Here is a 23,095-nt window from a genome sequence, read left to right as displayed (position 1 = left end):
ATGTTCAGGACCATTGTTTCATCAGCCCTACAGTGCATCCTGGCCTGTTAAGAAAACCCTCCTGCCATCTTAAAAGACTCCTCTAATGAGGCTGCTAAATCTTCAAATGGGGTTTAAGAAAATCAAGCATAATGATTCACTTTATTGTTATTTATTGTGCATTTCACAACCTAGAAAATAAATTCTTCTTTCCTAAAAAGAGACTTCCTGAAGTTTTAGTGGCTGTGAATTGTAGTCTTGATCTTAAAAGGGGCCCTTTTTAAATTATGCTATATCCCACTGATTCATTGTGAGAGTTGAGCACATATTCATCTCCTTTCCCACTTACTTTGAGTAGAGTAGCAGCACTTTCTGAAGTACGGATGGCTCTGAGTTAATTTATCTCTGTTATCAGGAATGGAGTTTTTGCAGCAGCCCAATAGACTGCACTATGGAATATTATTTTCAATTGCTCTGTTTTGAAGAGGGAGAAACACTTAAAAGCACAGCTTTCTTGGCATCTCTATTATCCCGAACATCCCAGAGATTTGCTCCTTGCAACTCTCTTTTCCAATCTCTTGAATATAGTATTAAGGAGCTGGGAGCAGTGAATATCATTAATGGGTGACAAATATACCCTTAACTCCTTGTGAGTATATATGATGCGCTTTGTGAGTATATATGATGAGTACCCTTTAAAAGGGACAGAGGTGTAGAGCCGATTTAGAATTTGGATGTGGGGAGCTGAATCTGCTGGTGGAGTTCCCAGAGCTATGAAACAACCGGGCCTGCTGTATCCCATTCTAATGGAACATTGTACAGAACAGCTGGGGCTGTGCATGCTGAAGCCTCTGGAAAAAGTTGAAGCATAGCTCAGTAGTAGAGTAGCAGCACATGCATTGCATGCCTAACTTCCTAGGTTCAATCTCCTGCCACCTCCCATCAAAAGGATCACGTGACATGCTTGAGACTCTGGAGAGCTGGAGATAGAGCAGAAAATCCTAGATGGGCAAAACAGTCTGAAGTGGGTTGTACTAGATGATCCTTTGGTTCCTTTCCAACTCTATAGTTCTATGAATTTGTGGTATAAAACCTATTCTTATGTTCTGATCAGCTTTTAGGTGAATTATGTGGAAAGACATCCAGCTTCCCCCACTCCCTTCCTCTTCTTGAATCAGAGAATTGTGTGGGATAACCAGCATGCTTACATCCAATTAACACATGAAGGGGTTAATACCATAGAGTTAGCTGCCCTGCCAGGCTTAGCTATGTCATTTCCTCTTACTTTGGAAGGAAATAGGCAACCAAGCCTATTGTTCACCCCAGTCTACCTGATAAGCCTAACATGTGAAGAGCGGCATAGCTCTCACCAGTCTTTCTTGAGTGCCTATACTAATAATCTGAACTTTTACCACTGTAACTAAGCTAAGTTTTACTGGATGTGTACTTTTTTCTGACTGCTGTATGGAAAAGCACACAAACAAGAGTTTTGAAAAGTTGGTAAGTAAATAATTTTTTAACAAGTATGTGGTCTTTTCCTATGCTGGGGAAAGAGAAAAACTTTGGAAGGAACTTGGAAGGACACATTTTCAAGCTCTAACAGGCTATGTTTCCATGCTTTAGTTTGCTGCATATTTTGTGACTTCAAATGTGTGCTGGTGTTCTCTCACCAAAGAGTACTTGCCTCAAACTTGGATCTTGGCATATAAGGAATTATTAGAGATAGAGACAGAGATGGTAGAGATAGAGATAGAGACAGAGCCAGCAACCACCACACACAGCAGCTGCTTATTAATCCAACTAGAGACACAGGTAGAGCACTGAAAATGTGACTTAATGGCCTTCTGGTAGCATAAAAAGCAATAAAGCTCTCCTCTTCTCCCCACCCTCTTTCTTTTATTTCTCAATAAACTTTCTGCAGCCATCTTGAAGAACTCAATGCACTGCTGAAGGCTGATAGAAAGGACACTAGTCTACATGCAGTTGTAACCAAGCAACTCTAAAATAAACCTGTTATCTCATAAAGCAAAGTCTGAACCCAGGGTCTTATTTCTAAAAGTCCAAGACTTCTGAGCACACCAGCGGGCAGCTAAGAAACATTTTGAAGTGGGAACGTTTGATGGTAGAGCTTAGGAAAGCTCTACCAGCAAACTAAAGGCTCACACCCCAAACAGCTCACTAATGTAGATCTAGTGGGATTTGCTCAACATGCTTTATCTCTCTGCCAAACACCCTATATTACAGCTGTAATATTTATAAGGTGAGTGAATTAAGAGTGCCAGCAATTCCAGAAAGATTTAGTGCAAAGCAGCTAGCAAACAAGCTAATACTATTCTAAGCAAATATTTATTTTGTATCAACTGAGTAGATCTCCTTGCTGCACAGTAGCAATGATTCTTTATGCCATTTTGTTGGAGTCAGGGGGACGGCAATCAAGTGTAGATCATGGTTAAGGTCTCAGATAAGTGGCCTGATTTACTGTTGGAGTGGACTTACCTATGACTCCCATGTAATTGCTTTTTTGTACGAAAGTGCCTGCAGGCTATCTTCAAGACATTTTCTTAAATAAACGATGGGTATTTCTTTTAAGCTCCTGGGATGCTTTCATTAAGCCTTGTACAGTTGTGGCCTAACAACAGTTTAAGGCAAGAAACCTGAAGAGAGAAGATGATCCCTCAAGTTGTCTGGAGGTGTTTTAAGCAGCAGTGAAGGAGGCAGTAGTTGCATGCAAAAGAACCAAAACAAAACCCCAGGTCCATGCCTTTCTTCCTACAGAAGGCTTTCCTAATTGGATATGAGCAACAGCATTTAAAATAAGTACTTAGACTGCATTTCTAACCTCACTTACTTGGGAGTAATCCACAGAGAATTCAATAGGACTTAACTTCTGACTACCACATGGTTAGGATTGTATGGTCATCATTAGGAAAGGCTTGACCTTTTGCCCTTTGAATGGCACTTAAACCCCCCCCCCCATTATATTCCTTATATTAGGATACTGTGGTGCGCTAGATGAAGGCCAACAAACCAAGAGTGAATCCTGGTAAGACACAGACTCGTGGGATGAGCAGTTGCCAGAGCCAGCATTTGGGAGTCCACCAGTTTTAAACGGGGTTATTTTCTCTCTGAAGGAACAGGTATGTGATTTGAGGGTGTGTGGGTGTGTGTGCTCCTAGATCCACCTTTGTCACTGGAAGCCCTGGTAACCTCCATGTTGGAGTCACCATTATCAACTTACATTGGTCCACCAACTATGCCATGATTCATGCACTGGTAGCCTCAGTAATGATAATGTGCTCCACATGGGGTTTCCTTTGAGACAAGGCTGGAAGCTGCACCTGTGCAGAATGCTGAGGCCAGATTGTTGATTGGGCACCTGGATGCACACATATTACATTGTTGCTGAGGGAACTGGGACCAATTACTAGCCAGCAAAATGTGGTGGGCCAGTCCTGGTGGTTTGTCTTGATAGTGTAAACACAGCTGGTGTGTCTCCTCTGAACTGCTGACTGCTGCATAAAATTAAAGGTGTGTGTGTGAGAGAGAGAAAGGGAGGCAGAAAAGTTGAGTCACCCTGAGCTCTGTTTAGTGGAGGAAAGTAACCCAAAGAAAACAAACTTCAATCTAAATTTTCTTCACCTTTGCCTCTGCCCGGGAAGCCCTCCAGAAGTCAGGATTATGAAAGGTAAATTTGGATGCAATATTTTGGCAAGGCTGTGATGTTTCATTTGCCAAGCTTTAAATTCTGATAGTATCACAACATTGCCTGTGTAAGGAGTGAGAAGGGGTCACACACACACACCCTGTCTATAGTTGAAAATATGCCGCTGCTTCTTCTTTTTAAATGGGTGGTTTTCCAGTACATACAAATGAAAGCTAAGGAAGGAGGCAGAGGGTGAGAGTTCTTGCTTGCAAAAGGGATTGCCATACAATGTTCTACCTCGACCAGTTTTTCATCTGTCATGGCTCTCCCATTAGCTATGAATGAGTCAAGGGCAAGATTCAAATTCAACTTTTAGTAGCTGTGCTGTGAATTATTTTAAAGTTAACATGAGTTATGAAATGTGTTTTCTGTTTGAACCATTACATGTACTATACCTTAAACTGTAGCCATGCAAGTGTTGTTTATAGAGATGGGTGAGAAATTAAGCTCAGTTCACATTTAAAGGGGAGCCTGCCTAATTCACACTAATCCTGTGCAACCACACTTCTCTGAATTTTGCAACCCAGTTCTCCAGTCAAGTAATGTGTACAAAAATGTATATACCAAGATAAAGTATGCATATAAATGTGCATTTATTAATAAAAATAATATGCAAAATGCATGACATTAGAGGAAATTGCTTTGCAAAACTGCATATTAGAGGAAATTGTGTATTAAAATGTGTATGTTTAGGAGAAATTAATGCTAAAATAGTTGTGATTTTTTAATTAGACTTTAAAAAAAAACTTGATGTGGAAATATGGAGAATTGACTGAAAAAAAATGAAAGAAGGTGGAACAGAGCAATTTGTCCATCCTTACCTGTTTTTGATTGTTGCTGGCAATAAAGTTGTTGTTCAGCATCCGTTTATGCTTGGCTTATTCTCTAAAATAAACTGATGTCTTGATGTGGTATCTTTGCATGAGCAGAGAGATTTAAATGTCAGGGCACTTCAAGTATGCAATTGCTTATATAAATTTTGAGGTGGGTAGTGTACTTTGAAGCCTGTATGTTTGGATTAGCTCTTCAATTGTCTACAGGGACAGAAATACTGGTGTAAGGATTAAACTCAGTGATCTGACAGGAACTGCATCATGCTCACATGCTTTTGAGCAATTTATATCTAAAATGTAGGCAGAGAAACACTCTTAACTGTATTTCACTACTGGTTACATTGAATTTTTATTTGAAATTTGACAGGAGACAGATGAAAGTTGAAAATATGGGAAGGGGGAAAGGATAACTGACAGGATTGATCAAAGGGTACAGATGCCTGATGCCTGTGTATTGGGGGCCCCTGGGAAGAAGTCATGTCTGACTGAATTGATGCCCCATGTGGCTACCCAACATAGCAGTGGGTCCCTCTTGTAGCATACAGAAAACAGAATTATACTGAAAATTACATTTAAGTCTGTGCTGTGTTGGATAGAGTCTATACCCACCCCATTGTGAGCATGGCTTTTTGTCCCATCTATGTCTTTGTAACACCGCTTTATTGAATCTCGTTAAATAAGAACCAGAGGATTGACCCAAAGTCTGCTTCAGCAGCTGTTACAACAGTTTTTAACAGTCTAACCTCCTAGAGCCATTGGTGGAAACTGGTTCTTGTCATGGACAGCTGTGTGGCAAGCAGGAGTTTGATATAAGGATGCCCCAGCATAGATATTCAGTCCTGTTGAAACTCCCTCTGCCAGGCACTTGTGGAAGGAAGAACCTAGCAAGAAAATAAGCAAGCAACTTTGTCTCTGACTAGTCTTTGTTGCAGACAGAGTGCTAGGCAGTCAGACTGACACCCCCCCCCCCCAGCAAGATGCAGTATGGCTGTTTGTATATCCTTAATCTCAAGGAGACAATATTACATAGATTTTAAGGTTACAAAATAACTGAAAAAGTTGCTGCAGTCCATAAATTCCAGCGTTATGAATTTGTAGCGCTTGCTTTTAATACAAGGCTGGGTTTACAGTGCATTACAAATTTTAATCTGAGGCAGAGAAGAAGTCTTCCTTCCTTCCCTCCCTCCCCAACTCTCCCACCAAATCAATTGCCAGCCTTGCTACAACAATAGTTGCTGTGGTGATAGCGGTGGGGAGTAATGCTCTGAGCATAGGGTGACCTGGGAAATGTAGTTTTTCCAGGGCATCTGACAGATTTGTCTTGTAATTGCTGGACCAAATCAAACATAGGGGAGTTCACACAATCCCTAGTTGAACAGGGCAGACCTCTGTCTGCTAATTTCTAGTTCTTAGCTTGTTTATGTGGAGCAAGCGTGTGTAACTGAACTATGTGCCATTTTCAGAAAATGAAAAACTGTTTTGAGAGAGGGAATTTGGAGAGTGGAGGAGGAGAGACTTAGTGCCACCTTCTCCCACAACTCTGAATTCTACTCAAAACAGCTTTTCATTAAAAGAAAAGGAAAGAGTGGTTTCATAACTTCATTACAACAATGTACTAAACAATCTTTCTCCAATTTTTTTCTGGATACCTTTTATTTTTTTGCATTGTGCTACAACCTTCTTCACCTGGGTCATAGTTCTAAGACACATAGAATAATATCCAACTAAGACATATTCAAAGTAGACAGGTGTATTTCATTGAGGTCTACTCTCAATATGAGTAATGTTGGATATTGCCCATTAGTTGGCCAGAAACAACTGTGGATCTGTTTAAGCCAAGAGGCCCTATTGGAACTAGATGTGCTGCTTTCATGCAATGCTTTTGTGTGATCATTTTGAGGACAGTTTCCTCATTAACCAAGAGTCTGCAAAGAGCATCACAAAGCTTGCTTAGAGGGGAAAAAAGTTTGCCTTTAATACTAGAATGGAGCTCCCTGACTGCCAGAGAAGCCATCAAAACCCAGACAAATAGATTCTTCCAGTAAAATATAAATTCTGTTCACAAAGCACTGTTCCAAGAATTGTGCATTGACCTATCAGGCATGAAAAATCAAAAAATGCAATTACCACCTAAAAGCTTCAGAGAATCTTCTTAATATTTCCCAGCCTGTTGCTCCATCAGCCAGAAACAGACACATGTTTTTTCTTCTTCTCATAATGCATATCCAAGGGGAACCCACACTAAGACATCATCCATAAATTGAACTAAATTGCTGGAAATGCCACTAGCCAGCAGACAACAAGTAATAAGGACTGTTTGATGATCACATCCTATTATGGTGTCTGAAGAGCTGCTGTTCTTAGACATATCTCACTAAAGCTTAAAAGGAACATTTTTGGTTGTTGCTGGTATTTAGTAGTATTGAGGTAATAGTAGGAACTTGACCAAGTGTGTTATTTATGTTACATTTTTGGAGCAATGAAATGCCATACAAGAATTCTAGGCTACATGTGGTGAAGGGATCAGGATCATGCTCATCCACCCCACTGGTGATGTTCATCTGTTGAGTGGTCATATTTGCATAGTCGGCTTTTGCACATATGTGTAGAGCCCATCTGTGTCTTCTGTCCTCAAATTTAGAGTGTACAAACTGCACATTTGGGATCTATGTTTCTTGAGCTTGGCATGCATAGGCCACCATAGAATTGTAATGGTCCAATGTGGGAAGGTACAATGTAGGAAGGCACATCACTGGGGAATGGGGCAGGAGAGTGTCATTCCAATTCTCTAGCCATTTGCAGCCTTGAACAACTACTTAGAGCTGTAGGAAGCTATAGCAAATGGTGGGTCTAAAGCAAATGTTGCTTGTGACTGACAGCCGGAAATGAAGCTTGTTTACTCAGATATCCATTCATTTCAGTGAGACTTACTGCCTTATATGTGTACCTAATAGTACTGCTAAGCAACTTGATCCTATACTCCAAAGGACATGCAATGAGACGTGCATAAGGACATGTTCAATAGGACATGTATAAAATTAAAATTTAGCCATATGCAATGGGAAATCCCATGTAGGGTACGAGTGTACACAGGCCCCAATATTTGCTTTGTATATGTACTTTATTTTTAAAAATCAGATCTGTTCCTGACTCTTCTGTGCCACATCAATCTGTGGTTCTGGTTCCAGGCTGCTCTGACTAAAATGAAGCGCTGTTTTCCCTGTTCACTGTTATGGAGAATCTAAAAATGGCTCTTTCTCCCCTTTTGGCAAAAGCTGGTGAAATGTTTAGGCACATAAGCCGCTCCATAGTGGACTAAGCCTGCCAGGTCCAGAGGCTTTCGTGGTGGAAGTAAAAGGGATTTGGCACCCGTAATCCTGACTGTTGGCTGTTCTGTTGTATAAGATTGCAGCCTGAGTGGAGATGTTTCTACATCTTGACTCTAAATGCATGCAGTTAGACAAAGAAATGCCCATACTCTGCTTCCCTTCCATCCACCCAGCCCAATCACCCCAAACCAGATATCAAAGTTGCTGAATGTATTTTAGTTGCAGCTTTTCCATAAGAAATACAATTGGGCTCATTGTGAACTTAATTGTTCTCTTCAATATTCATAACTAAAGAAAACTGTTATGGTTATGGTTATGGTTATCCTGTTTCTGAAGACAGTGCTCTGATTAAACACACATAGGATTAGCCTGCTTCCATAACAAATATATGTTAGAGGGTATGAAAATCCCCACAACCAACATCAATAGTTAGCAACCCATTCCAAAGTATTCAGTCTTTTTTTTTTTTTTTTGCAAGGCAGATAAGGTTTTCTGTTACAAATAGAATTCTGTAGGCGTTTCTGATATATGTAGTATTGATATTATTGTGTGCAAAAAGTGTATGTGTGTTAGTCAAATGAATAAGCAACCCTAGCTGATTTATATCTCTATCCCAATAAAGAAATGCTGAATTGTTAACTAGCAATGGGATTTAAGATCTGTGTTTTACTGCTAGGAGTAGAAATGACTTTTGCTAGAAAGAAATGAGTGTTGTTTATCAAAGGCAGTTCAGTATGCTGGTCCTTGTTAGTTTATCTGTACTGTCAAGATCTATGGCCCACTGTGCACCGGGGCCAGTTATAGGGTGATTTCTGGTTGCCATGGTTGCCATTTGCTGGTAAAAGGCACAGGGAATAGAAGAGCACACATATTGGGGACATCAGTGAATCCAGAGAAAAATGGAAATCAAAGTGGGAATAGCCAATGTTTGCTTACTGGCCCCATGTCCCGAACAGAAATCAATCCAGGAAATACTATCAATATTCACTGTTGCTGTTGCTTCCAGTCTGCAAATGATATGTAACTTATAATACCCCTACCCTATTTGCATTGTGTTTCCTTTGCACTGAAATTAATGGAGAGGAATAATGTAATGGCAACATAATTTATGGTAATTACACGAGTTATGACATTTCACCACAGCAGACAGAGTGATGAATAACATAGTTTTGAGCAGGAGATGAGCTGCAGCAGAAAGAAGCAGTGCTGCTTGCAATGAATACAGGGCAGAACAGAATATGATGCCTTCTTACTTTCCTAATGAACATACATTGGATCCATGCAGATTTATTGAGGCAGTGTATGAGCATCAAGAAAGCTTTGACCTCTGTGGTGGGTTAGTTCTCTCAAAGCCCAAGGTGTTGACTAGGAGATATTTAGCTCTGTAAGATTACAGAAATGTTAAATAGGATCTGGGCAATCTTATCACAAAAATAGTGTATGTGATTCATGACCACCACTGTAATTGTCTACAGCAGATCATCTAAGTTTGCAGACAACTGCTATCCATGGCTATTAATGGAGGCAGCTAGGAGTGGAACCTCCATACATAGGGGCTATGTATCTCAGATTGTCAGTAGCTGGCATTGAGAAAAGGAGAACAGCAGGAATAACTGAATCTTGCTTCTTAACATTCCTGTGACATTTGGCTGGCCCCTGGAGTCAGAATTCTAGTCTAGATAGATCTTTGGTTTGACCTAGCCAGTGCTTCCCCCCCAAAAAAAAATGTTTAGGGGTACTCTCATTTTCCTACTCATATTGAAATGCTGCCCCTTAGTGAGGTCAAACTTAGATTCACAAAATGTTTAGGGATATGTGTACCCCTGCATACCCCCAGAAAAAAGCACTGGACCTAGCTAGGCGATTCTTACATTCTCACAGGATCTTAAATTGGCTAGGCAGTTCTTGTGTGACCATAAAATATGACCTGAACCTTACTTGCAACATTGCAATTAATTTATCTCTCCCTTGAGATGAGTTTTTCATTCTGTCATTTCAAAGTATTTGTTGACTTAGCGCGGTCTTGGAAAACAGAGGATCTTTCCTCCCACCCTCAAAGTGTCATAAGAAAATATTCCTTGCACATTTTCTGCAATGCAGCATAGGTCCATGAGAAAGCAGTAAGCCTTTCTGTCAGAGCTCGTGTGACATGCTGTACACCAGAGGAGAGGGAAGGGGAGAAGATGCAGAACGCTTCCTTCACCTGTGCCTTCCTTTCTGAAACCACTCCCCACCCCCACCCCCCAGCTTTCTCCCCAGCTAGGCTCCAAAACCAGCAGTCAGCCTGGCCAGGAGAAACATAATTGGAGGGAGGGTAATTGAAGGGTAAACATGGCAGGGCACCACTTCCACACTCCTCTCAAATTTACATCTTCACAGAACAACTTAGGCCTCTATCATGTCTAGTTAATCAACTAAAATAACTTTACTGAGAATTTTGAAAAGATTTTTTTGAAATGGTTGTGTCTTCCTTAAGTTATGTTGCCAACCAACCAACAGCTCGAACTGGCAAAATTCAGCAGGCAACTCTTTTCACAGAATGGAAAGTAACTGCTAGTTAATGGATTAGATCAAAACTATCCATAGGTGATTTTTGATCCAGCAGAGAATCCCACTGTGGAAGGGGTGTGTGTGATTAATTTTCAGCCATCCAGGATGCTCCAGTAGGTCACCCATCTCTCTCAAGCAGATTTTTGGAAAAAAAACAGGGAACTGGCAAATGCAACCTTTCCACAAGTGTGGATTCAAGTCAATATCTGCAAATCAAACTGTTCTTAAAAGGACAGCTACAAATTGGCAACCTTACTAGCTGACAAATATTGTAAGTAAAGTCATAAATGCATACATATTCTTAAGTCTCACAGCAACAAAATATACAGATCGATTCTCCAGCCTGGAAGAAACCACAAAAAACCTCTATGCATATGAAGGAAATAAAGCTTGCTAGTTACATAGTAATGTGAGTGATATTCATCCCCACAAGTGCTTGACTGCACATCTATTTCTGTATGTATTTACAGCCTTAATTACCACTTTCTCCCAGCATTGCTGCTCAGGCACTAGCAATGTTTACTTTGTTGTTTACACCAAGAATATATACAACCCTGCATTTGAAAATTGCCCTGCTTGTGTCCTATTAATTTTCAGGAATAAATAACTCAAAAGAAATTCATCATTAACTTAAGGGTAGAAGCACCAATATAACCAGAATGCTTTTTCTTTTTCTTTTTTAAACAGTAAATGGAAAAGGGATAGGCTATTTGTTTTGTACTGTGTCTCAGAAGAAAATAATTGGCTCATTAATCACAATATCAGCTTGGTGATTTTAGGAAGGTCAAACTCAAGACTCCATCAAGCTGTGGACATCTTTTTAAAAATGTATAAATATGGACGTAAGAGATACAGTGGTCTGAAAGTTTTGAAAAATACAGAGGTGAGAGGGTTAGGAGAAAAACGTATCTTCAGGTTTTTCCAGTGTATGTTTTTCTACATCAGTGAACTTTATAAAAAGTAATGTTAACATAGAAACAAAATGTTTGTTGCCTCAGGCTTTGGCAAAGTAAATGCTTGCTGGGTTTACTTTTTTAGATCTCACTTTCTTACCGAACCCCCTCCATGAACTCTGTCATCAAATCTGACAAAATTAGTTGCTACTATTGAACCTCAATGTCATTTCTCAATCTCCATTATTTTTCTCGTTTTTTGCAGCTTCTTTTATGACATTGGATTGCATCTCTTTTATTAAAGGGATCAGTCAAAGAAGTTGTGAATTTATTTCAGCCACGCTCTACCTCATTACTTTCCCTACTGAAACACACTACATTTCATTTTCGTCAGCATCCACACTCTGTAGCCTGGGGACACCTATATTCCAACCAGTTCCTACCAACAGAGCACAGCAAGTCCTCTCTATAGGCTGTGTGAGAACATTTTCCTTGGCTATATTTACGTTTTACTGCGTGCACAGAAACTTCCTATTTTGTCAGCATTCTACTACCGGTCTACTTGACAGTTCAATGTTTCATGGAATGTTTAAGGATAGTCCATCAAATCACAGATCAGCCAATGACTAATGGGATGTGTTAGAAATACCTTGAAAAGTATTGTGATTGTGAGGAGATAGGTTATCTCCTTGATGCCTTATTTAGGGTTGGTGTAGGAGCTTGAATCTGCTAAGTCAGCCAAGGTTATGGTTATGTCATATAATGGTTATGTCATGGAATATGAGCTGGTGTGTCAAAGGGATAAAGACATTGATGTAGCTTGCATTAGAAATGCATGAGGCTAATCTGGGCTGATTGCCAGTTCTCATGGTTCACTCATGGTTTCACAGGTTCAAAGCCATGGGAATGACAGTAACTTGTAGTTACACACGAGAAGTGAGTGTGGACAGTTTGCCAGCCCTTTGATGTACCTGGGAATGGTCTGATCTGGAGCCATTGGTACTCCCCTAGCTGACCACAGGCATATGGCTGTTGGAGGCAGACAAATGCTCCAACACAGATAGGGCTCCCAAGCCAGATCTTGAGATGGAGATAGAGAAGATCCTTCTCCAAGCGTGATTGTTCACTGCCGTGTCTAATCTCTGACAGCAGATAGATCATAAAAACGAAAACCATGTGGGAAGGGTTATGCTATAATCAGCTTAAATGCTAAGCAGTTTGCCTTATTGACTAAGTATGTACATTTTATGCATAAATAATTGCTGCATAGCTAATAAAATTTGTGATCTTCACTCAAAGGCATGCTTAGTGTCTTTGAATCCAAAAGAACAACATGTGTGTGTTACCAGCACATGGCAGCTGTGTGTCCTCTTCCAGCTGAATGGCTATGAGGTATGAGAGAGTTCCCAAAGGAAACATTCAGGAGCAGGGGATAGTAAGTAGTAGGCCGTAAATGGGGAGTGCCAGATATCCTATAGTACAGGGGAGATTTCCAGATGGCAAGTCACAGGTTGCTTAGAACCTAGGAGAGTGCTCATGGACTGCAGGCATCACAAAGTCTTAAGGATGTGTGCTTATTCCAGGGAGGAAAATCTCCATTCACCAAAAAAAGACATATAAATTAAAAAAAAGGGTGATATTGGCTCAGTCACACACTGCGGTGCCACTGAATTGGCCTTCATTGTTACTTTTGCCTTCATTGATAAGAGCCTCTAGGTTTGTGATTCTGACTTCTCATTCACAATATCTTAACACCTGGTACCCAAACCAGAGACTCCCAGCACATGTCATCCTTCTTATTTTTCTTTCTCAAACTCTTTCTGGTTGATTTGGAGACTATTTGACTTCCAAGACAGGCGCTTTCCAATCATGGTCACTGTAAGAGTTTACTATTGATTGCATTTCCTCACTCTGGAGGAATGGATCCCACCAAGTTGCCACCCTTCACTACTTATTGATTTATTTGTTATGGAGGGAGTATATCACACAGTCTTTGCTTAAGCTATAATCTCTTACTTATATTTCTAACCCCTTTAATGCTACCACCATGTATACTGTGTCAAATAAATACCTCAATTTCACCACCAGCAGCTGTTGATAAATGTGGGACAAAGCAGCACGGACGCCACATTAAAATGAAAAAAGTAAATTATATTTCATTTTAGCTGACAACTATTATAAAGTGCTGGCTATGTTCACTACTATGGTTGCTATAAGTGGAACTTCATTGAGTTACTCGGAATGGTTACACTGTAAGTTTACCATTTCTTTGAGAATTATAAGAGGTTCGGTTCTTCCCCTTATTCTGTTCCAATTTCCCTAAGCTACTCTCAACTTCTGTAAGTCCTAAGGGCTATACTTGCAGTCTTCACTCAGGTCCTCAACCTTTTCCCTGTGGAGTCTCTCAGGCATCTCTCAGGACTTCTGTTGTAGTCTTCACCCTGGTTGAGCAACCTCCCCTGCCTCAGGCACTCAGCAAACCTGCTGGCTTTTGGCTGCAGAGCTCTCTTGAAGGCTGCCCTTTGAGACACATGCTCTCCCCCAGAGACCTCCTCAGCTCCAGCCAGTGATTTCAGTTCTTGGCTTTTCTCAGGCTTCCTAAGCCTTGATGTCTGCCTGGCTGCAGCTTCTATCTCTTCTCCCTCTGTCCTCCTCTTCACACACCATCTTCTCTGACTCTTTGCGGCTTGCCTTTTATTCCCAAACAAGGTCTCTCACCAACCAACCAACCAACCAACCAACCAACCAACCACATTTGGATGGAACTCTTTCCCCTCATCAGGCCTCAGCTATGGTCCAATGGTATGAAGTGGAAGGTCCACTGTGTATCCAATTAGATCTCACGAATTTCCAATCCTCTTAGCATGTATAAAAAGACAGAGAAAGCTTACTCCTAGAACTGTCTTTGTTTTGACACAATGTGATATGACAAGTACTTATGCCACCTGCAGCCCTCATGCTGATGCCTTGTAGCAGCTCTCGGTGGAAAGACAAGATGATTTACAGACAGTTATCCCTTTATATTCAACTATGTGTGGATTCCGTTGTACATGAAAAATAAATAAAATAAAGGTTCAACTCAGAAGCGCCCTCTCCGATTGCATGGAGCCCGGACAGCCCCGTGGTTTTCCACGGATCTGAGGGCAATGAAACAATCGCTGAGACGGCTAGAGCGCCAGGGGCGGATGACCCATTCTGAAGCTGACCGGACACAGGTTAGAGCTCAATGTCGAGCCTACCAAGTGGCGGTAGCGACGGCGAAGAAGACTTTCTTCACCGCCTCTATTGCATCTGCAGAAAACAGCAGCAGGAGACTTTTTCAGGTGTTCCGCAATTTAGCGGAACCACCTGCTACATCGTGGCCCAGTACGGGCCACATGATCTCCTGCAATGATTTTGCAAAGTTTTTTTGCAGATAAAGTCGCTCAGATTCGGGAAGAGGTAGACTCCACCGTGGGAGCAGGGCCGGGGCGGGAGAGTGCTAGAGTCCTGTCTAGTCAAATTGCATGGGATCAATTCCAATCTGTTACCTCCGAGGATGTGGACAGGCTGCTTGGATGAGTGAAACCAACCACCTGTCTCCTTGATCCTTGCCCATCCTGGCTTATAAAAGCTAGCCGGGAAGGGCTGGGCGATGGGCTTCGTGGAGTGGTGAATGCTTCCCTCCGTGAGGAAGCCTTCCCAGACCCGCTGAAAGAGGCGGTTATTAAACCGCTTCTTAAAAAACCATCTTTAGATGCGGCCACGATGGCCAACTGTCGCCCAGTCTCAAATCTTCCATTCTTGGGAAAGGTGATTGAGCGAGTGGTTGCTGAACAACTCCAGGCACGCCTGGAAGAAGCGGACCATTTGGATCCCTTCCAGTCGGGATTCAGGCCTCACCACGGGACTGAAACTGCCTTGATTCGCACTGGTTCATGATTTCCGGCGGGCTAGGGACAAAGGTGAGAACTGTTTCCTAGTTCTGCTGGATCTCTCAGTGGCGTTTGATACCATCGACCATAACATCCTTCTGGACCGTCTTGAGGGCCTGGGAGCTGGGGGCACTGTCATACAGTGGTTCCGCTCCTTCCTCCTGGGCCGTGTTCAGAAAGTGGTGTGGGGGATGAGTGTTCAGACCCCTGGGCTCTCACTTGTGGGGTGCCTCAGGGTTCTGTCCTCTCCCCCATGCTTTTCAACATCTACATGCAGCCGCTGGGAGAGATCATCAGGAGGTTTGGGCTGGGTGTTCATCAGTATGCGGATGATACCCAGCTCTACCTCTCTTTCAAATCAGAACCAGTGAAGGCGGTGAAGGTCCTGTGTGAGTGCCTGGAGGTGGTTGGAGGATGGATGGCGGCTAACAGATTGAGATTGAATCCTGACAAGACAGAAGTACTGTTTCTGGGGGACAGGAGGCGGGCAGGTGTGGAGGATTCCCTGGTCCTGAATGGGGTAACTGTGCCCCTGAAGGACCAGGTGCGAAGCCTGGGAGTCATTTTGGACTCACAGCTGTCCATGGAGGCACAGGTTAAATCCGTGTCCAGGGCAGCTGTGTACCAGCTCCATCTGGTACGCAGGCTGAGACCCTATCTGCCTGCGGACTGCCTCACCAGAGTGGTGCATGCTCTGGTTATCTCCCGCTTGGACTACTGCAATGCGCTCTATGTGGGGCTACCTTTGAAGGTGACCCGGAAACTACAACTAATCCAGAACGCAGCAGCCAGACTGGTGACTGGGAGCGGCCGCCGAGACCATATAACACCGGTCTTGAAAGACCTACATTGGCTCCCAGTATGTTTCCAAGCACAATTCAAAGTGTTGGTGCTGACCTTTAAAGCCCTAAACGGCCTTGGTCCAGCATACCTGAAGGAGCGTCTCCACCCCCATCGTTCTACCCGGACACTGAGGTCCAGCACCAAGGGCCTTCTGGCGGTTCCCTCACTGCGAGAAGCCAAGTTACAGGGAACCAGGCAGAGGGCCTCCCTGTGGAATGCCCTCCTACCAGATGTCAAAGAGAACAACAACTACCAGACTTTTAGAAGACATCTGAAGGCAGCCCTGTTTAGGGAAGCTTTTAATGTTTGATGTATCACAGTATTTTAATATTCTTTTGGAAGCCGCCCAGAGTGGCTGGGGAAACCCAGCCAGATGGGCGGGGTATAAATAATAAATTATTATTATTATTAAGCAAGATTATTTCTTCCCAGGCATTCACATATAGCCATGTGCCTGACTGCATGTGTCTAGTCATCAGCTGTGGGCCGCCCTAGGTGCCGTAGCTGATTGCACAAAGGTTTCCCTTTTCAGACCTCCATGTTCAATGTGTAGAGGTCAGAGGCAGCGTGGCACCAGGGACACAACATTAGAGGTGGGGCAGGAAGCATGGCTGCTACATGAATCCCCTACCTGAGAGTAAATGTGCAAATAGAGCTTTAGTCTTTTGGTAGGGGGAGTACACTGGGGGGGGGGGAATATATGAGCTCTTTGTAATAGGTTCTTATTTGCAGAGTGCGACAATTTGCTATGGACAAGATCACAGACGAGATTTCAGAATGAAAAATGATAGTGATCTGAGTATCTGAGATTCATCCCTCACTTCCAGTGGGACCTTTAGTGTAGTAGAATTATTTGGCTACATTTTTACCATAAGGCAACAGTTGGAGAAAGACAAATATGGTTAACAGCATAGTAGTCAGGGCCTGAGCAATGTATCAAGTAAGAGGTTAAAGGGGCCTATTTTAGTGATGCCCTGTGGATGAATCATGAGGAAAGAGCAAAGGAGGCACAATAGTATATTTGCAAAGGGAATCATTCCATGTGAACTTGAGCATATTCCTAGTTATACTTGAAGATACCCATCAGAGGCTATGTCAAAGTATTTTTTTGCAGGATTAATAAGTTGAGCAGGTGTTGATTTTGACGTAACGTTATAACCTTGCATGTCCACTATCAACAGGGAGGATGTTTCCAGTACATTAAAAATATCTCACTGGATGAAATACTTCATAAAAGGGAACTCCAGGGTGTCTGCCCCCCCAACCCAAATCAGAGTTTTTGAAATGTGTTATAGATAACTGATTCCTTAGAAAAGAACATTGCAGAAGTCATATCCTCGCCCTATGCCATAAATCAATAGCATAAAGAACTGCATGAATCAAAGAGGATTTAGATAAATCCAATGCTGACACTTCTGATTCTTATCTATGCCTACTGAATACAGTTACAACAATAAGTTATGCCTTTCAATAAATAACTTGCATTTCTAGAGTGACTAATGCACCATGAGATAACCTCAATTAGGCTTGAATTCAGCTTATTTGGATTTTCCATCTAAATCCCTGAACTAGTTTCTGAGACGGAGTTGATGATGGAGACCCATGATGCCACTCATCACCTTCTGAGGGCCTCCACTGTTGCTGTGTCATCATTTTAAAAGCATTAGGTATCATTTCATGTCATCTTTGCATTTAATTCAGCAGATTTCCAGTAGTTTGCATAAGGATGTTTTCCGGTTTCAGGCAGATGACTACCATTGTCTCATTTAACCCCTCCATTCCTGCCTCTCTTGTTATCCACCAAGGAAATGCAGCCTGGTGGCTCCCCATGAACTCCATAAACCTTCTCTTCTTTTTGCTAGGCCGGACTGCAAGTATAGAGTAGGGTCCTCTGTCTGTGGACAAATGCTGGCTCCCTCGGCCTGAAGCGAGATGAGTGCTGTGCCCCATAGTTGCCTTTGACTGAACTTAACTTAGGGGGTCCTTTACCCACCCCCTTTTTTTACTAGGTCTTAATGTGTAGGTGGTGGATCACACTTTGAGCAGGCCTGTCTTATTAAAGTCAATCCTTTATTAGGCATAGCACAGCAGGCCTGTCTTTACAGAGTCTCTTTTAAAAATAATAATAAAAATAAGGTAGGCAATGATCAATAACAAAAACAACCCTAAAACTAAAAATCAGGACCGCATAGTAGATAATTAAATGCTGGTGTTAAAATGGTGATATCAGAGCTGCAATATGTTCCTGCATTCTCAGGTTCATTGACCTCCAGCTTGTTATACATACAGAGAACCAAAGGTCTCCCAGCACAGCTTTTTCAAGTTTTAGAAGTCCTAGCTCTCCCCTGGACTCTCCTGCTTGTTTCCTCCACCACATCTTTTATCCATCTCCTGTCCCTTGGTTTCTTTCCCCAGGCTACATACACACTGAATACACACTTGGCTTTCCACAAAGAATCCCGGGAACTGTAATTTGTCAAGGGTGCTGTGAATTGTAGCTTTACACGGGGTAAACTGTGGTTCCAGGATTCTTTGGGGGAAGCCATGGTTGGTGTGCACACAGCCAATCCTTCAGCATCCTTCTTTATTTGGCTTCTAATCCCACAATGCAATTCTCCAAGCTAATTTCATCCCCACCTGCTGATGCCTACTCTTAATGTGAGTTCTCTGTTGGTGAACATCTCCCAGGACCTAGCCCTTACCTTTGTGTTCTCCTCCTAGATCTGATCCTGCTGTCTGCCAAGTGTTCCACAAAGGGAATGTGAAGATCATTCCACACACTTCCTTCTTCACTTTTTGTCATCCATTGGACCATGCCATAGTTAGACTCTTTGATCAGTCTCCCACAAGGCTTCCCTTAACAGGCAGACATGAGACAGCCTCTTATGAGCATGAGGGTCAAGTTCATGTATGATCCTCAGGCTACCTTTTTTAAACCCTCAAGGTTACAAGAAAATTATCAAAGAATATATATAAAGCATGTGGATGGACAATACACAAAAGAGGATACATGGAGAACCACAGGTAACATAAACCCAGAAATAAAATAACAAAACCAAGGCACTGTATTCTCAAATTCCGGTACTGCCCAGTACAAATCCCAGTACATTTTTAAAAAATAAATAAATCAGATCATAGTCTCTAGTAATGAGTAGCAAAAATTCAGTGTTTACTCACATCAGTTTATTTTATTGCACAGGTTAGGGTTAACCATCTTATTTTTGAATGCTTTTTTGTTCGTTTAAAGGATAGAGTAGGGATGACTTGATTTCTGCAATTCAGGGACTTTTAAAATCTAAAGCAGTAAATAAATAAATAAATAAATCTTCAGCTCCTGTCATTGATCTTTATCTGGAACAGCTATATACTTGTGTAAAAGAAGGAAAAAAGATTACAAGGGCAACAAGAATTTTTCATTATACCGCATCCCCCTCCCAATCCTTTAATATATTAAAGCAATACTCTCAGCCTGGCATGTTGAGGCATTCAGTGCTGAAGTTCAAGAAATGTTGACAATTCCCATTTGCAGGCTTCTTTTCAGTGCATCACATTTGACAAATTGCTGCAAACTGGGACTATGTGATTTTAGCTTAGCCAGCACTGCAACAGTATAAATATATAAATATATATAAAATCTAGGCTAAATAGTTTTTTTCTTCAGTTAACTTTAAGGCTGCAATCCTATACACATTTGCCTAGGAGGAAACTCCATATGATTCAATGGTACTTACTTCTGAGTAGACATGCCCAGGCTGGCACTGTACGACACATGAATTGTAAACATAGGAAGTGGCTGTAGCTCAGCTCCAAAGCATGGAGAGGACATGCTTTGACCACAGAAAGTCTCAGGTTCACTCCCTGTATGGGCAACTTCACGTAGGGCTCTGGTCTGAATCTCCGGAGAGCTACTGCCAGTCAGTGTAGGCAGTTCTGGGCTAAGCTGACCAATGGACTTGCTCAGTATCAAGCAGCTTCCAGTGTTCCAAAATTGCTGAACATAAATCATCCTAAATATTTTTTACAGTGGGACTGAAGCTGAAGGAGGATGTGTTCACCAGCAAGACTAGCTCACAAAATAAGCACCCTGGCAAGAGAACTTTTATGGGTTACCATATGACCAACTGCAGGGTGTTTGTTTTGCATCCACCGCAAATCCATATAATCATTTTTTACTCCACTTCATTCCCTGGCTGGCCATTGTTTCAATTCCAGTGAAGTACAGAAGAATGATACCCTTCGCAATTGCCTAGCAACTGGAGCAAGAGCTCAATGGCCAATTTCTGCCTCTTGTTAGTTGGAAGCCTCTCCTTTGGTTGCTAGACAATTGGAAACTGCTTCTATCTGCTTATCTGGAATCACTAGTCTACAACTTCATTAGTATCACTTTTGACAGACAGTAGCCTGTTCTGCATTGGCTTTTTCTTTTTTTTCTTTTTCTGCACATTATTAACATTAGTTCAGTTGACATCTGCCAAAATGTATTTGTCTATGCAAAGCAAATATTATTCCACCCTCTTCAAAATGGGCCCATCCACACATCATGGCTTTCCAGTCACATGATTCCAGGAATATTTAGACCAGTGTGTTATATACCGTAAATGACTCAGGAAACAAATAATAATCCTTGTCAAATGGTAGGGCTTAGTGTGGTCCCTTAAAGGACCCCTGACAGTTAAGTCCAGTCGCAGACAAGACTGGGGTTGCGGTGCTCATCTTGCTTTACTGGCCGAGGGAGCCGACGTTTGTCTGTAGACAGTTTTTCCGGGTCATGTGGCCAGCATGACTAAGCCGCTTCTGGCGAAACCAGAGCAGCTCACAGAAACACCGTTTACCTTCCCGCCAGAGTGGTACCTATTTATCTACTTGCACTTCTTGGTGTACTTTCAAACTGCTAGGTTGTCAGGAGCTAGGACTGAAAAATGGGAGCTCACCCCGTCGTGGGGATTTGAACCGCCGACCTTCTGATTGGCAAGCCCAAGAGGCTCAGTGGTTTAGACTAGAACACCACCCATGGTCCCTTATGCATTGCCAAACACAGGGGAAATGTATCACCACGAGACAGGGTGCAGATTTCCATCCATTCTGAATATGCTTGGATCATGTGAAATACAGCTTCATGACCTTTAAATGCCTCACAAGCAGTGCAGGTGCAGGAAGTGTGTAAAACTTCTGGAAGCCTATGCCCTCTCAATCTGGAGAAGATCAGCATCTCTCTCTTTTCTGTCTCTGGGCTGTGAGTCCTAGAAGACCTGCTCCCTGCCTTGCAGGCCTTTTCCCACCTGGCCTGGGAGGGGCCCTGACTGACTCCAGCTACAAAAGCTGAGGCTGCTGAGCAGACTCTTGGGGCCTGGGTATTGTTTAGGAGGTATTGTTGGGGGAAGGGAGTTGTTGGGGCTATTGATATTAATCTTTCGTATCTTTATTTTAGTTCTTATTATGATTTATGTGAAAATTGCCCGATTTGGTTGTGTATTTTTTGATGCTTTATCTATTGTTTGTGACTCCTTTTGCTATGTTGTAATTATGTATTTTTTCATGTTGTAAGTGTCTTTGAGCATAGCTTGAACTATGGAAAGTTGGCACGCAAATAAAATTAAGTATGTATGTACTTCTGGTAAACAGCATGAAGCTTATGTGCAATCAGTCAGAGGGAATTATTAGTATTATGCGCATCTATAGCTCATTCTTCATTGACTATTTGACGATTTCACTGGCAAGCAGTGAAAGAAAATAACAGTAAAACTATATTGAAAAAAGTTATGTTTGTTTTTAAAATGTTACAGAATCTGTTAAAAAGCAAGTCCAGTAAAACACTAATTAACACTAAAAACTCCATCATAAAACTAAATGAAATTACAATGAGAACAACTGTTATAGTTTCCAGTTTAACTAAATACAGTGTGGTGCAGTGGTTAGAGTGCCAAACTAGGACCTGGGAGGTCAGAGTTCAAATCCCCACTTGGCCATGAAGTTCACTAGGCCCCATTGTCTTCTAAATGACATAATCACAGCAGATAATTAATCCAATTTAATGCTTTGATTATATTGTATGTTTTGTTTTGTTTAATGGTGGATTTGTACATAGCACAAGTGGGTCTGCTGCCAATCTCCTATAGCAACACTTTTGAACCAGTATTTTCATTGCTCAAACCATCAGCAAGCAGTTCCTATGTTACAGGGACCAGATCATAGATGTTTGCATGAATATCAAGACATGGGAAGTGCTATGTGATGCCTAACCATTGCCTGATACTTGTCTTCTGTTGGAGTTTCTGAGACCTCCTGACCTTCTGGGAGCCGGTGTGGTGTAGTGGTTAAGAGCGGTAGTCTCGTAATCTGGTGAACCGGGTTCGTGTCTCTGGTCCTCCACATGCAGCTGCTGGGTGACCTTGGGCTAGTCACAATTCTTTGAAGTCTCTCAGCCCCACTCACCTCACAGAGTGTTTGTTGTGGGGGAGGAAGGGAAAGGAGAATGTTAGCCACTTTGAGACTCCTTCAGGTAGTGATAAAGGGGGATATCAAATCCAAACTCTTCTTCTCTTCTTCTTCTTCTTATTTAACAATAGAAAGGGATCTTTAAATATTGCCACGGTGAAGCTACACTCCCTTTCATTCCTTAGTGAGACAAAGTGCAGCAACAGCAGCTACATCTCATATAGGATGAGAGGATTTCTCAAAGACAAAGAAATCAGTTTGCCTTTTTCTTAATAAATGAAATAGTTTTTGCCAGGCTATTACTGCTAGGAAGTTCATTCCCCCTTTTGTGCCATGCCCCAAATCGAACTTAAAAAATCATTCACCCAGTACTTGTCTTTAATGCAGCACAACAGAATATTTTTTTAAAGAAATAAATGCTGCAGGAACTTTCATTCCCACTTCATAAACATAAATAAGAGGGAGGGGGAGAAACACACACAAGTCTACCTTTTGAAGAGCAGTTTCCTATATTTGCTTCAGGAAAGGAAGTAGAGAGTTTTATGAGCTGGTAACCACTGGGATTTGTGGATGTGAGGTTTTGCTTTCATCCTTTAAACTCGCTTTTCTCAACCAC

The 23,095-nt window shown here is 42.0% G+C and overlaps 1 long non-coding RNA gene across 1 annotated transcript in view; it reads left to right on the top strand.

Annotated features, from left to right (window-relative positions):
* LOC307211025 overlaps positions 1–23,095 on the top strand; it is a 56,635-nt gene continuing 33,540 nt past the window's right edge. Inside the window, exon 1 of the long non-coding RNA XR_013836247.1 lies at positions 1–3,116. This is a non-coding gene — a long non-coding RNA (uncharacterized lncRNA). The remainder of the gene's footprint in view (positions 3,117–23,095) is intronic.

This window comes from Podarcis cretensis, assembly GCF_951804945.1.
Source record: "Podarcis cretensis genome assembly, chromosome: 1".
Lineage (NCBI taxonomy): Eukaryota > Metazoa > Chordata > Lepidosauria > Squamata > Lacertidae > Podarcis > Podarcis cretensis.
The sequence above is the reverse complement of the archived record's forward strand: the minus strand, read 5'-3'. Positions and strand labels throughout refer to the sequence as shown.